The following is a 14,439-nucleotide window of genomic DNA, read 5'->3' on the forward strand; positions in this document are numbered from 1 at the left end:
CTACAACAACCACCTAGATCCTGGCTGCAGTAAATGTGTTTACTGTGGTTAGAAATCTAAAACTGAACAGTTTATAAAAGAAGCTAGAGAATGTTGTAGCAGAACCATTAGAGCTCTAGTTTTCCTGTTTCTTTCAATTCAGATCCTGCTACAGAGTCACACTCCCTTTTGGGAATCCATGGTTTGCAAAGAGAAAGGACATCCAGTTTTACACATACTCTGCTGAAATGCAGCAAAATGAACAGTTTGCACCTCAATCCAATGATGTAAATCCTTAGATGGGCTAATCAGCCTCTATAGAAATCTGTTCATCTCTATACAGAAGAATGATGTATAGTGGTTTTCAAATGCCCTTTAAAAATAACTACAATTCAATTGCTTTTCTTTTATCCAGGTAATCCAATTTATTTTGGGATTGTCTTTTTATAATGGAGAAAAAAGTATTAAACACTTTTGAAATAAATGCAATAGTTCTATGAAAACAACCCACAACTGTAAATGTTCCATACTTTACCTCACGAATGCATTAATAAGTTGAGGGCAGAACCTGAAGCAGCGAAGATCCTGAAATGAATAGGCCCTACAGTGACTCACACTCGGCAATTCTGTAGTTATTAAGAAATTTATGATTTTAGATCAGCGGTCCCCAACCTTTTTGGCACCAGGGACAGGTTTTGTGGAAGACAATTTTTCCACGGGTTGGGGGGATGGTTCAGTGATAATGCGAGCGACGGGGAGTGATGGGGAGCGGCAGATGAAGCTTCCCTCACCAGCTGCTCACCTCCTGCTGTGCGGCCCAATTCCTACCAGGCCGTGGCCACTACCGGTCCACGGCCACAGGGGTTGTTGGGGACCTCTGTTTTAGATAATCTTCTGAAAAAAGTATTTTTAGATCCTCCTTGGTTTTCCTATAGATGGAGACTTTTTGGAGGGTGGGTTGAAGGAGATATTTAGCATCTCCAAAAATATTTGATAGAAATGATTTTTGCATCACAGTTTACCAAATGTAAACCATGGGGCTCATGATATAATACATATTGGAAACGTACAGGGGAGATTTCTTATGTTTTCTTTAGAGACATCTTTTTCTTTTTAATGAGTAGGTATATTGAAGAGGAAAAAGACGATTTTTTTCCCTAACAGACATCAAGAGCATTCTGTGGTTTAAGGACATGGTACGATTTAATCAGTAGAGTTCACACACAGTAGTCTGAGTCATGACTAGGGGCAATTTCCTTTTTTTTTTTTTTTTTGGCCCCCTCTCAGCTTTTGGGATCTTAGTTCCCCAACCAAGGATCTAACCCAGGCCCCATGCAGTGGAAGCACAGAATCCTAACCACTGGACTGCCAGGGAATTCCCATTATCCCATTAATTCTGAAACTGATGAGAGAATGAGGAAAAAATGCTGGAACATAGGAATGAGTAAGACAGATAGTTGGAATGAACTAAAGTGATGAATTAAGAGAGAAAAGGGAGAGACTTAGGGTCATAGAGAAGGTCACAAAAATGAAGAAAAAGCAACAGTAACAAACAAAAATCACATTTTTACATTGTGTGCTAATTAGCCACATGATAATTTATTTCTGGTGACAATTCATCACTGTACTTTTGTTTTATATCCCTGTTATTTAAATATATCTTTTAATTTTCTTTGAAAAATGCTTATTTTTCAAATTCATTGCTTGATTGGCTGACTCATTCATTCCTTTATTCATTCATCTGATATTTATTAAATATTTACTGGTTTATTTAATAAATAATGAATTAAGTCTTAGAAATTCAAATAGGGATGTTACTTTCCTAATGGTCTGATATGGGTGACATAGAAATTTATATAAATAATTAGAAATACTTTTAAAGGCATTTTGATGCAAATACATGCAAAATGCAAAAGGAGAACTTTATTTTATTTTTTGACTTTTATCTTTTTTATTGACATAGTTGATTTACAATATTGTGTTAGCTTCAGGTATACAGCAGAGTGACTGTTTTATATATATATATATATATATATATATATATACTTTTTTTTTCAGATTATTTCCCATTACAGGTTATTACAAGATACTGAATATTGTTCCCTGTGTTATACAGTAGGTCCTTGTTTTTCGTCTATTTTATGTAGTTTGTATCTGTTAATCCCATACTACTGATTTATCCCTCCCCCCTCCCTTTCCATTTTGGTAACCATAAGCTTGTTTTCTATGTCTGTGAGTCTGTTTCTGTTTTGTATATAGATTCATTTGTATTATTTTTAAAATTCCACATATAAGTGATATCATATAATATTTGTCTTTGTCTGACTTACTTCATTTAGTATGATGTTCTCTAGGTCCATCCATGTTGCTGCAAATGTCACTATTTCACTCTTTTCTATGGCTGAGTAATATTCCATTATATATATATATGTACCACATCTCCTTTATCCATTCCTCTGTTGATGGACATTTAGGTTGTTTCCATGTCTTAGCTATTGTGAATAGTGCTGCTATGAACACTGGGGTGCATGTACCGTTTAGAATTAGAGTTTTCTTCTTTTCTGGATATATGCCCAGGAGTGGGATTGCTGGATCATATGGTAACACTATTTTTAGTTTTTTAAGGAACTTCCAGACTGTTTTCCATAATGGCTGCTCCAATTTACATTCTTTCAACAGTGTAGGAGGGTTCAAAGGAAGAATTTTAAAATCCAGAATCTCGATGCTTCTCAACACCTCCACTGCTGCCTCCTTGGTCAGATACACATTATCCCTTGACTGGATTATTGAAGGAGCCTTGTCACTAACATCACCACATCCACCTTTTGCCTTTGCCCCATTGCAATCCCTTCTCAGGACAGTAGTCAAAAATAATCCCTCTAAAACATAAGTCAGGTCATATCACTCCCGTGCTCATTGATGGCTCCCACTTTCGTTCAAAGTAAAAGCTGTGGTCCTTGTAATGGTATATGAGGCCCCACAGGATCTGGTCCCAACTCCTATTCTCTCTACATTCATCTCTGCCTACTCCCCTTCTTACTTACTGTGTCCATTCACACTGGCCAGTCTTATCTTATGGTGTTTGCTCTCATAGCTCTCTCTATAAAAAAGATATCTGCTTTACTTACCTGTGGAATCTAAAATATGACACAAATGAACTTATCAATGAAACAGAAACAGACTCACAGACTTAGAGAACAGACCTGTCATTGCCAAGGGGGAGGGCGGGTGCGGGGGAGAGAAGGATTGGGAGCTTGGGATTAGCGGATGCAAACTATTATATATAGAATGGATAAACAAAAAAGTCCTACTGTATAGCACAGGGAACTATATTCAATATCCTGTGATAAATCATAATGGAAGATAATATGAAAAAGAATGTATATATGTATAACTGAATCACTTTGCTGTACAGAAGAAACTAACACAACATTGTAAACGAACTATACTTCAATAAAGTAAATTAAAAAACAAGAAATATGGGGACTGCATTTTACAGAAAAAAAAAAAAGGATATCTGCTACGCTTTCTCTCTTTTTCAAATATTTTCTCAAGTCCCACTTCTCAGTGAGGCTTATGCTGAGAACTCAGTTTAATACAGCAAACTGCCCCTTTTCTACACATATTCCCTATTTCCCCTATAATGCTCTATTTGTTTATTTTCTCATAATAATGTTCACCATCTAACATGCAACATGATCTATTTACTTATATTAATGAATGACAATGTTTTATTGTTTGTAATCCTCCCCCAGAATGGAAGCTGCAAACAGGAGGTATCTCTATTTTGTTCACTGGAGTATCCTAAACGTGGAGAACATATAGTAGGTCCCTGACAAAATGTTTCTGAAAGAAAGAATGAAATATAAGGAGTTTATTCTACTACAGGGTAGATAAGGAGAGGATGAAGAAAGGCAACCCCAAATTAAAGACCCATATATTTAGATTGGAGACATCAGTAGTTATTTGACAGTTACTCACAAGGAAAGAAACTCTCAGGCAGAGAAAGTTGTGTGAACAAAGGAGAAAAGGCTGGAAGTAAGTATGTGAAGATGTGCAAATCTGCCTCTTTTCCTAGGTCAGGGGTCAGAAAACTATGGCTTGTGAGTCAAATTCAGGCAATTCAGGCCATACTCTTTATATATAAAGAGTGTATATATATATATATGAAGAGTATATATATATATGTGTATATATATATAAAGATTTATTGGAACATACCAATGCCTATTTGTTTAAGTATTATTATTTATGGCTACAAATGGTTCACAAAAGCATTTATTTTCTGAACCTTTTAAGAAAAAAGTTTGTTGCCCCTGTCCTAGGAAATAAGTGAAGGCTTTAAGCTGGAAGGTGCCATGTTCAGAATCACGATGTGGAAAAATCATTCTCTATTCAGCTCAGTTTTCCTAGTTAATCTTTTCCTCAAGATATCTCATTAGGTTCAAGACGGTGGAGTAGAAGGACGTGTGCTCACTCCCTCTTGCAAGAGCACCAGAATCACAACTAACTGCTGAACAATCATTGACAGGAAGACACCAAAAAAGATACCCCACATCCAAAGACAAAGGAGAAGCCGCAATGAGACAGTAAGAGGGACACAATCACAATAAAATCAAATCCTATAACCGCTGGATGGGTGAATCACAAACTGGAGAACGCTTATACCACAGAAGTCCATCCACTGGAGTGAAGGTAGTGAGCCCCACGTCAGGCTTCCCAACCTGGGGGTCTGGAAATGGGAGAAGGAATTCCTAGAGAATCAGACTTTGAAGGCTAGTAGGATTTGATTGCAGGACTTTGACAGGACTCGGGGAAACAGACTCCACTCTTGGAGAGCACACACAAAATGGTGTGTGCATCAGGATCCAGGGGAAAGAACAGTGACCCCATAGGACACTGAACTAGACCTACCTGCTAGTGTTGGAGGGTCTGCTACAGATGTGGGGGGTGGCTGTGGCTCCCCACGGGGAAAAGGACACTGGCAGCAGAAGTTCTGGGAAGTACTCCTTGCTGTAAGCCCTCCCAGAGTCCGCCATTAGCCACACCAAAGAGCCCGGGTAGGCTCCAGTGCTGGGTTGTCTCAGGCCAAACAACCCAAAAGGGAGGAAATGCAGCCCCACCAATCAGCAGACAATTGGATTAAGTTTAACTGAGCTCTGCCCACCTAGCAACACCCAGCTCTACCCACCACCAGTCCCTCCCATCAGGAAGCTTGCACAAGCCTCTCAGATAGCCTCATTTACCAGAGGGCAGACGGCAGAAGCAAGAAATACTACAATTCTGCAGTCTGTGGAATGAAAACCACATTCACAGAAAGATAGACAAAATGAAAAGGCAGAGGACTATGTATCAGATGAAGGAACAAAATAAAACCCCAGAAAAACAATTAAATGAAGTGGAGATAGGCAACTGTCCAGAAAAAGAATTCAGAATAATGATAGTGAAGATGATCCAGGACATCGGAAAAAGAATGGAGGCAAGATCGAGAAGATGCAAGAAATGTTTAACAAAGACCTAGAAGAATTAAAGAACAAACAAAACAAACAAACAAAAAGGACAAAGAGATGAACAATACAATAACTGAAATGAAAAATACACTAGAAGGAATCAATAGCAGAATAACTGAGGCAGAAGAACAGATAAGTGACCTGGAAGACACAATGGTGGAATTCACCGCTGTGGAAGAGAATAAAGAAAAAAGAATGAAAAGAAATGAAGACAGCCTAAGAGACCTCTCGGACAACATTAAACACACCAACATACGCATTACAGGGGGTTCCAGAAGGAGAAGAGAGAGAGAAAGGACCTGACAAAATATTGGAAGACATTAGAGTCGAAAACTTCCCCAACATGGAAAGCAAATAGCGACCTAAGTCCAGGAAGTGCAGAGAGTCCCAGGCAGGATAAACCTGAGAAGAAACACGCTGACACATAGTAATCAAATTGACAAAGATTAAAGCCAAAGAAAAATTATTAAAAGCAACAAGGGAAAAAGGACAAATAACATACAAGGGAACTCCCATAAGGTTAACAGTTGATTTCTCAGCAGAAACTCTACAAGCCAGAAGGGAGTGGCATGATATATTTAAAGTGATGAAAGGGAAGAAACTACAACCAAGATTACTCTAACAGGCAATGGTCTCATTCAGATTTGATGGAGAAATCAAAAGCTTTACAGACAAGTAAAACCTAACAGAATTCAGCACCACGAAACCAGCTCTACAACAAATGCTAAAGGAACTCCTCTAAGTGGGAAACACAAGAGAAGGAAAGGACCTACAACAACAATTAAGAAAATGGTAATAGGAATATACATATCAAAAATTACCTTAAATGTGAATGGATTAAATGCGCCAACCAAAAGACACAGGCTCGCTGAGTGGATACAAAAACAAGACCCATATATATGCTCTCTGCAAGAGACCCACTTCAGACCTAGGGACACATGCAGAATGAAAGTGAAGGGATGGAAAAAGATATTCCATGCAAATGGAAATCAAAAGAAAGCTGGAGTACCAATACTCATATCAGATAAAATAGACTTTAAAATAAAGAATGTTACAAGAGACAAGGAAGCACACTACACAATGATCAAGGGATCAATCCAAGAAGAAGATATAAAAATTATAAATATATATGCACCCAACATAGGAGCACCTCAATACATAAGGCAAATGCTAACAGCTATAAAATAGGAAATCAACAGCAACACAATAATAGTGGAGGACGTTAACACCTCACTTACACCAATGGACAGATCATCCAAACAGAAAATTAATAAGGAAACACAAGCTTTAAATGACACAATAGACCAGATAGAGTTCACTGATATTTATAGCACATTCCATCCAAAAACAGCAGATTACACTTTCTTCTGAAGTGCGCACGGAATATTCTCCATGATAGATCACATCCTGGGTCACAAATCAAGGCTTGGTAAATTTAAGAAAATTGAAATCATATCAAGCATCTTTTCTGACCAAAACGCTATGAGATTAGAAATCAATTACAAGGAAAAAAACGTAAAAAAACACAAACACATGGAGGCTAAACAATATGTTACTAAATAACCAGGAGATCACTGAAGAAATCAAAAAATACCTAGAGACAAATAACAACAAAAACTCGATATTCCAAAACATTTAGAGAAGAGTTAACACCTATCCTTCTCAAACTCTCCCAAAAAATTGCAGAGGAAGGAACACTCCCAAACTCATTCTACAAGGCCACCATCACCCTGACACCAAAGCCAGACAAAGATACTACAAAAAAGAAAATTACAGACCAATATCACTGATGAATATAGATGCAAAAATCCTCAACAAAATACTAGCAAACAGGATCCAACAACACATTAAAAGGATCATACACTATGATCAAGTGGGATTTATCCCAGGGATGCAAGGATTCTTCAATATACACAAATCAAGCAATGTGATACAGCATATTAACAAACTGAAGAATAAAAACCATATGGTCATCTCAATAGATGCAGAAAAAGCTTTTGACAAAATTCAACACCGATTTATGATAAAAACTCTCCAGAGGGCTTCTCTGGTGGCGCAGTGGTTGAGAGTCCGCCTGCCGATGCAGGGGACGTGGGTTTGTGCCCCAGACTGGGAAGATCCCACATGCTGTGGGGTGGCTAGGCCCGTGAGCCATGGCCGCTGAGCCTGCGTGTCCGGAGCCTGTGCTCCGCACTGGGAGAGGCCACAACAGTGAGAGGCCCGTGTACCGCAACAACAACAACAAAAAAAAAACAACTCTCCAGAAGGTGGGCACAGAGGAAACCTACCTCAACATCATAAAGGCCATATATGACAAACCCACAGCAGACATCATTCTCAATGGTGAAAAACTGAAAGCATTTCCTCTAAAATCAGGAACAAGACAAGGATGTCCACTCTCACCACTATTATTCAACATAGTTTTGGAAATCCTAGCCATGGCAATCAGAGAAGAAAAAGAAATAAGAAGAATACAAATTGGAAAAGAAGAAGTAAAATTGTCACTCGTTGCAGATGACATGATACTATATACATAGATAATCCTAAAGATGCCAACAGAAAACTACTAGAGCTAATCAATGAATTTGGTAAAGTTGTAGGATACAAAATTATGCCAGAAATCTCTTGCATTCCTATACACTAATGATGAAAAATCTGAAAGAGAAATTAAGGAAACACCCCTATTCACCACTGCAACAAAAAGAATAAAATACCTAGGAATAAACCTAACTAAGGAGGTAAAAGACCTGTATGCAGAACACTGTAAGACACTGATGAAAGAAATTAAAGATGATACCAACAGATGGAGAGATATGCCATGATCTTGGATTGGAAGAATCAATATTGTGGAAATGACTATACTACCCAAAGCAATCTACAGATTCAATGCAATCCCTATGAAATTACCAATGGCATTTTTTACAGAACTAGAACAAATCATCTTAAAATTTGTATAGAAACAAAAAAGACCCCGAATAGCAAAAGCAGTCTTGAGGGAAAAAAATGGAGCTGGAGGAATCAGACTTCCTGGCTTCAGACTATACCACAAAGCTACAGTAATCATGACAATATGGTACTGGCACAAAAACAGAAATATAGGGCTTCCCTGGTGGCGCAGTGGTTGAGAGTCCGTCTGTCGATGCAGGGGACGCAGGTTCGTGACCCGGTCCGGGAAGATCCCACATGCCACGGAGCGGCTGGGCCCGTGAGCCATGGCCGCTGGGCCTGCGTGTCCGGAGCCTGTGCTCCACAGTGGGAGAGGCCACAACAGTGAGAAGCCCACATACCACAAAAAAACAAAAACAAAAACAAAAATAGATCAATGGAACTGGATAGAAAGCCCAGAGATAAACCCACGCACCTATCGTCAACTAATCTATGACAAAGGAGGCAAGGACATACAATGGAGAAAAGACAGTCTCTTCAATAAGTGGTGCTGGGAAAACTGGACAGCTACATGTAAAAGAATGAAATTAGAACACTCCCTAACACCACAGACAAAAATAAACTCTAAAGGGATTAGAGACCTAAATGTAAGACCGGACACTATAAAACTCTTAGAGGAAAACATAGGAAAAACACTCACCTCCTAGAGTAATGGAAATTAAAAACAAAAATAAACAAATAGGACCTAACAAAATGTAAAAGCTTTTGCACAGCAAAGGAAACTACAAACAAGACAAAAAGACAACCCTCAGAATGGGAGAAAATATTTGCAAACGAATCAACAGACAAAGGATTAATCTCCAAAATATATAAACAGCACATGTAGCTCAATATTAAAAAAACAAAGAACCCAATCCAAAAATGGGCAGAAGACTTAAATAGACATTTCTCCGAAGAAGACATACAGATGGCCAAGAAGCACATGAAAAGCTGCTCAACATCACTAATTATCAGAGAAATGCAAATCAAAACTACAGTGAGGTATCACCTCACACCAGTTAGAATGGGCATCATCAGAAAATCTATAAACAACAAATGCTGGAGAGGGTGTGGAGAAAAGGGAACCCTCTTCCACTCTTGGTGGGAATGTAAATTGATACAGCCACTATGGAGAACAGTATGGAGGTTCCTTAAAAAACTAAGTGTAGAATCACCATCTGACTCAGCAATCTCACTACTGGTCATATACCCAGAGCAAACCATAATTCAAAAAGACACATGCACCCCAATGTTCACTGCAGCACTATTTACAATAGCCAGGACATGGAAGCAACCTAAATGCCCAACGACAGACGAATGGATAAAGAAGTTGTGGTACATATATACAATGGAATATTACTCAGCCATAAAAAGGAACAAAATTGGGTCATTTGTAGAGATGTGGATGGATCTAGAGACTGTCATACAGAGCAAAGTAATTCAGAAGGAGGAAAACAAATATCGTATATTAACACATATATGTAGAACCTAGAAAAATGGTACAGATGAACCAGTTTGCAGGGCAGAAATTGAGACACAGACGTAGAGAACAAATGTATGGACACCAAGGCAGGAAAGTGGTGGTGGGTTGGTGGTGTGATGAACTGGGAGATTGGGATTGACATGTATATACTAATATGTATAAAATGGTTAACTAATAATAAACTGTTGTATAAAAAAATAAATAAAATAAAATTTAAAAAAAACCCAAACAACTGTATACACATTAAAAAAAAGAAACAAAAAAAGAAAAGTTTCATATTATACAGTATTTTTTTTTGTTTTAGTTTCAATCATAGTCCCCTGTTCTTTGCGGATCTTCCTTACAAATACAGCAGTTGCTACCAGTGACTAAATGGGTGATACCATGGAATACATTTCAAATTCATCAAGCATTACAGTCTGACGTGAGATGTTTCTGATTAAAACATGAAACACCAGATGGTTTCCAATGTACTTTAGTTAGTTATCTATGCCATGATTTGGATTTGGTTGGCTTTCCAACCTTCTTTTTACCTTCTTTTGTAGAAACTGGATAAAAACACTGTATCTGGAGAATAAGTTAATTGCTAAGGTGGGCCAGACATGGCTTAATCATGCCAAATACCTGGTAGTAAGTGAGCTGGAATCATCATAATAATTTAATTTATAAAATTCAAACTGGCAAGAGACTCTACAACACTAATGATAGCCAGTTGACTAATTAGCTCTGCAATAGTCTTTCCAATTTTTTAAAGCAAAATGAGCCATAGTTGTGAACCTGGGACAGCAGATAGCTTTCCTGTTAAAAATCTGTTTTAAAGCATGGGGGTGGGGGTGTGTTAACAACAGAGGTAGTCTAGTGCACATAGGTTTCTTCTGCAAATGACACCATGCACGTGGCATTTGGAAATTTAAATTATATTAACTTATGAAAAATTTGTTTCTTTATGTAAAACAATAAGCTAATCCAAGAATGATCTGAACATATTTCTCAATAAACATTAACATATTGTTAAAAAGACTCTCTTTTTGTTGTTTTTTTAAAAGGGGGGTTATTTTATTATTTATTGTTTCTTTAATTTTTTACCCAAACTGTTACTTTGCTTATTGCTTTGAGAAATAAAAAAATATGGAATCTCCTTCAACCAAGTAATTTTTAAGATTTTTATGATCGTTTGTCAGATCTCCTGTCTCTGTAATATTCAGTTTTAGTTCAGAGGATAACCCAAACTATGAACAACATGATTATGTTGCCAGTTTTAAATTTTACAACCTAGACATTTAGTTCCCTTAATACCCACGAGGATCTGACTTACAGAAATATGTAGGGTGGGAGTCATTTCTTCTGTTTTCGGAGGTTTCCAAGCATCCTGCCATGCTTTAAAAATCTGAAACTATCTAGGAGAAAAAGAGAAACAAGACTGAACAAAGGAACCAACAGTGTGAATAGGGTGGAATATTCCAGACTTGCACTTCTTGGAATAGGTAGCACAATAATATGGCACATCAGGGATACACCTTTGGGAATTGCTCATAACTCCGAAACACAAAGCCACATCAGCCAGGCATATGGACATTAGAAGCACAGATGATATGATTGGAAAAAGTCTGAGGACCTCTTTGCAACATAGAGTGGCTGTAAATTTCAGGCATACGTGGTAGATGGTAGCTGGAACAAATGACAGTTAAACACCATGTAGATATTTGACAGTTCTTTGCGAATGAATGCAGAAACATATGCATCTTTAATTAAGTTGGCAATTCAGGAGGATGAAGCAAGGTACACTTACATACCTGCAAATTGACACTAGGATTGAACAGGGTTGGAACTGGTAGGAGTGTGTTATCATTCTACCTAGTTGTTCATTCATAGATTCAGGCTATATAATTTTACTTTACAGAGGAAAAAATTTTAAGTGGCTGATTGTATTTTGTAACCAGCAGTGTCCCCGTGTATCTGATGATCAATAAAGGAACTCTAGCAAGGCAAAGAACTCTCAAGGAATCAGCAGGTTCTTCTCGGTTGCCTAGGAGAAAGACGTTCTTAACACAAGCCACGTATCCAGCGGTTTTCCAATTGAATGTAACATGCTATCCTGATTTTCCTTCTGTTGGAGTAGGTTTCCTTGCTAGAGAAAAATAAATTACTTACATGTTTCTTATGAGATCAATCTACTTCATTATTATTAAAGAGCTCACAGAAACCATTTGTTTTAACATATATTTTCAAACATCAGTGGAAGAGTAAGATGGTACCAGAATTTCAATACTCAGTTTGGAATTATTCTAATAATACTTCTGCTGCTTCAGAAATTCAGCTCTCCAGATGAAACTCTAAAATGAATGAAAACAATTCTCACTCTTAGATGAGGATTTAAATTAACTATTGAAAAATGTAAATAGCATTTACTTGGGTCACACCATACCTGTTAAGATGGTGATTGGATTATGTATGTTTAGAGGGAAAACACACAAAACAAACACCACTGTTTCTTTCATTATACATTTGATTTCTAGAACCATCTTACATGACATTTACGAACTTTCCAACTTATGAAAAAGTAGGTTGTACAATGGGGAAACTGCAAGCTTTGAAGTTTTACAGTAACTGTCAGTTACTAACTTTGCAGACCGAAGATAATTACTAAACCACTACAGGCCTTGCTGTCCACATGTCTGAAATGGGGATTAAACACTTAAATTATAGGACTTTTGTAAAGAACAATTGAGATAATGAATGCAAATCTTCTACAGCACAGTAATTACACAAAGTAACATTATATTATCATTATCAAATGGAAGCATATACAATAATTTTTCAAATAATTTATTAAGCAATATTTACCTCCATTCCTTTCGCATTGTTGAGTCTCTCTGTCCTTCTTAACCCAGTAGACATTTCTTGAGTGTTCAGATTAGTTCTGCAAAACACAAATACACACACACACAAACACTTAGTATCTTTTTCTTTAATGTTAGGTATTTTTCATAAAGCACAACACAATATTTTATTTCATAGTACAATTCAATAGCAGAATCTATGTTATTTTGTTCTTTACCATTAGCTTCTAACAGAGTTTTTAACAGAATTTATTTTAAGCATATCTTTGTGTCTATGCTTTAGTTTGATGGCTTTCAGAGTTCCTTTTTTTCCTTTTTTAGCAATCAAGCCCTCTCTCCTCCCCTTTGAAGCCAAACATTACACAGAACTTTGATATACAAAACTGACACAAGTTGAGCTTTTATTAAAGCTGAAATAATGGATCAGGAGCTATTTATTCACTTGTCCCTCCTTCCTGCCTACCTGCTCCCAGCAATCCCTGAGTCACTCTGAAAAACCTAGGCACAACAACAGACAGTTTAAAAACTGCCATTTTCATCAACCCATTGGGTGCCCTTCTCCTCTGTAGTGCTAACACAGTGACACAAACTGTACCCAACATAGTAACAAAATGTTGAGAAAATGAAAACACTGAACATCACTCTTACTAATGCATTTGACGTGCCAACACTTTTTATCTGTCCATGTTCATCATGGGATCCAGCACGACTCCAGGTATCTTTCTGATCAGTAACTTGTCTGCTCTCTTAGATCTAAAGAGTAATCCTGGCCTCGAAATGTACAATTTAAACTTCGTTTAATTGTCATCATGTTATCGTAAAGCCATTTCTCTAGTTTTTCAAGGTCACTTTGAATATCAGTTCTACATTTTCTACAACCCTGCCCTGTGTATAGACTGTCTGCCTTTTTGTGACCATCAGGATGAATTTCATGTAATGCTACCTGACCACTAAAACTAAGGGAACCACCAGATTGATCACATCTTTCTATAACTGTTGTTTAATGTGTGTTTTCTTCGGCACACTTTAAATTTCATTATGGCAACCGTATGCAAATGACTTGACCCTCCTTCCTGTCAGGATAGGAATACATCTCTCACGCGACAGAAAGATGCTGCTCTTCTTCTCCTGCCCAATCACCCTAAAATTATATACAGACTGGTGACTTGCTCTCTACCAAGAAAGAGGGAAAGCATTAAGATTCATACAGTGTTTAAAATGAAAACACACACTGCCATCAATTTACTCTATCATTTTTGATCACTAGAATGTTCTCCTTGGGAAACTTCATTACCAATTTTGCATTTTGGAATGTCATAAGGTGTTGCTGGTATTTCCAGCAGAGGCAAATATAAGGTTGTTTCAAATGAGCAAAATTTAGGTTTCTGTCTCTATACCTCATTAGCATTAGCAAGTTCCAGTCTCATAGCAACCTAGATCTGATGATGAACACCTGCCAGCCCAGATGGTTTGGGAAGAAAATTTTTAGCCGAATGGAACAAAGTTCTGCTGTTGAGCTGTCCAAGCCGTTATTTAACAGGGAGGCTACAAGAACCCTGAACTATTATTTTGGAATCGTAATAAACAAGTATCTCCAAAGTTGTCATGTTCAATTGCCATCACTTCTAATGTCTAACGCCCCTACTTTTAAAATTTGTGTAAATAATACATAGTTCTTATGTCACTACACATATTACAGATG

Source organism: Pseudorca crassidens, chromosome 11 (assembly GCF_039906515.1).
Source record: "Pseudorca crassidens isolate mPseCra1 chromosome 11, mPseCra1.hap1, whole genome shotgun sequence".
NCBI lineage: Eukaryota > Metazoa > Chordata > Mammalia > Artiodactyla > Delphinidae > Pseudorca > Pseudorca crassidens.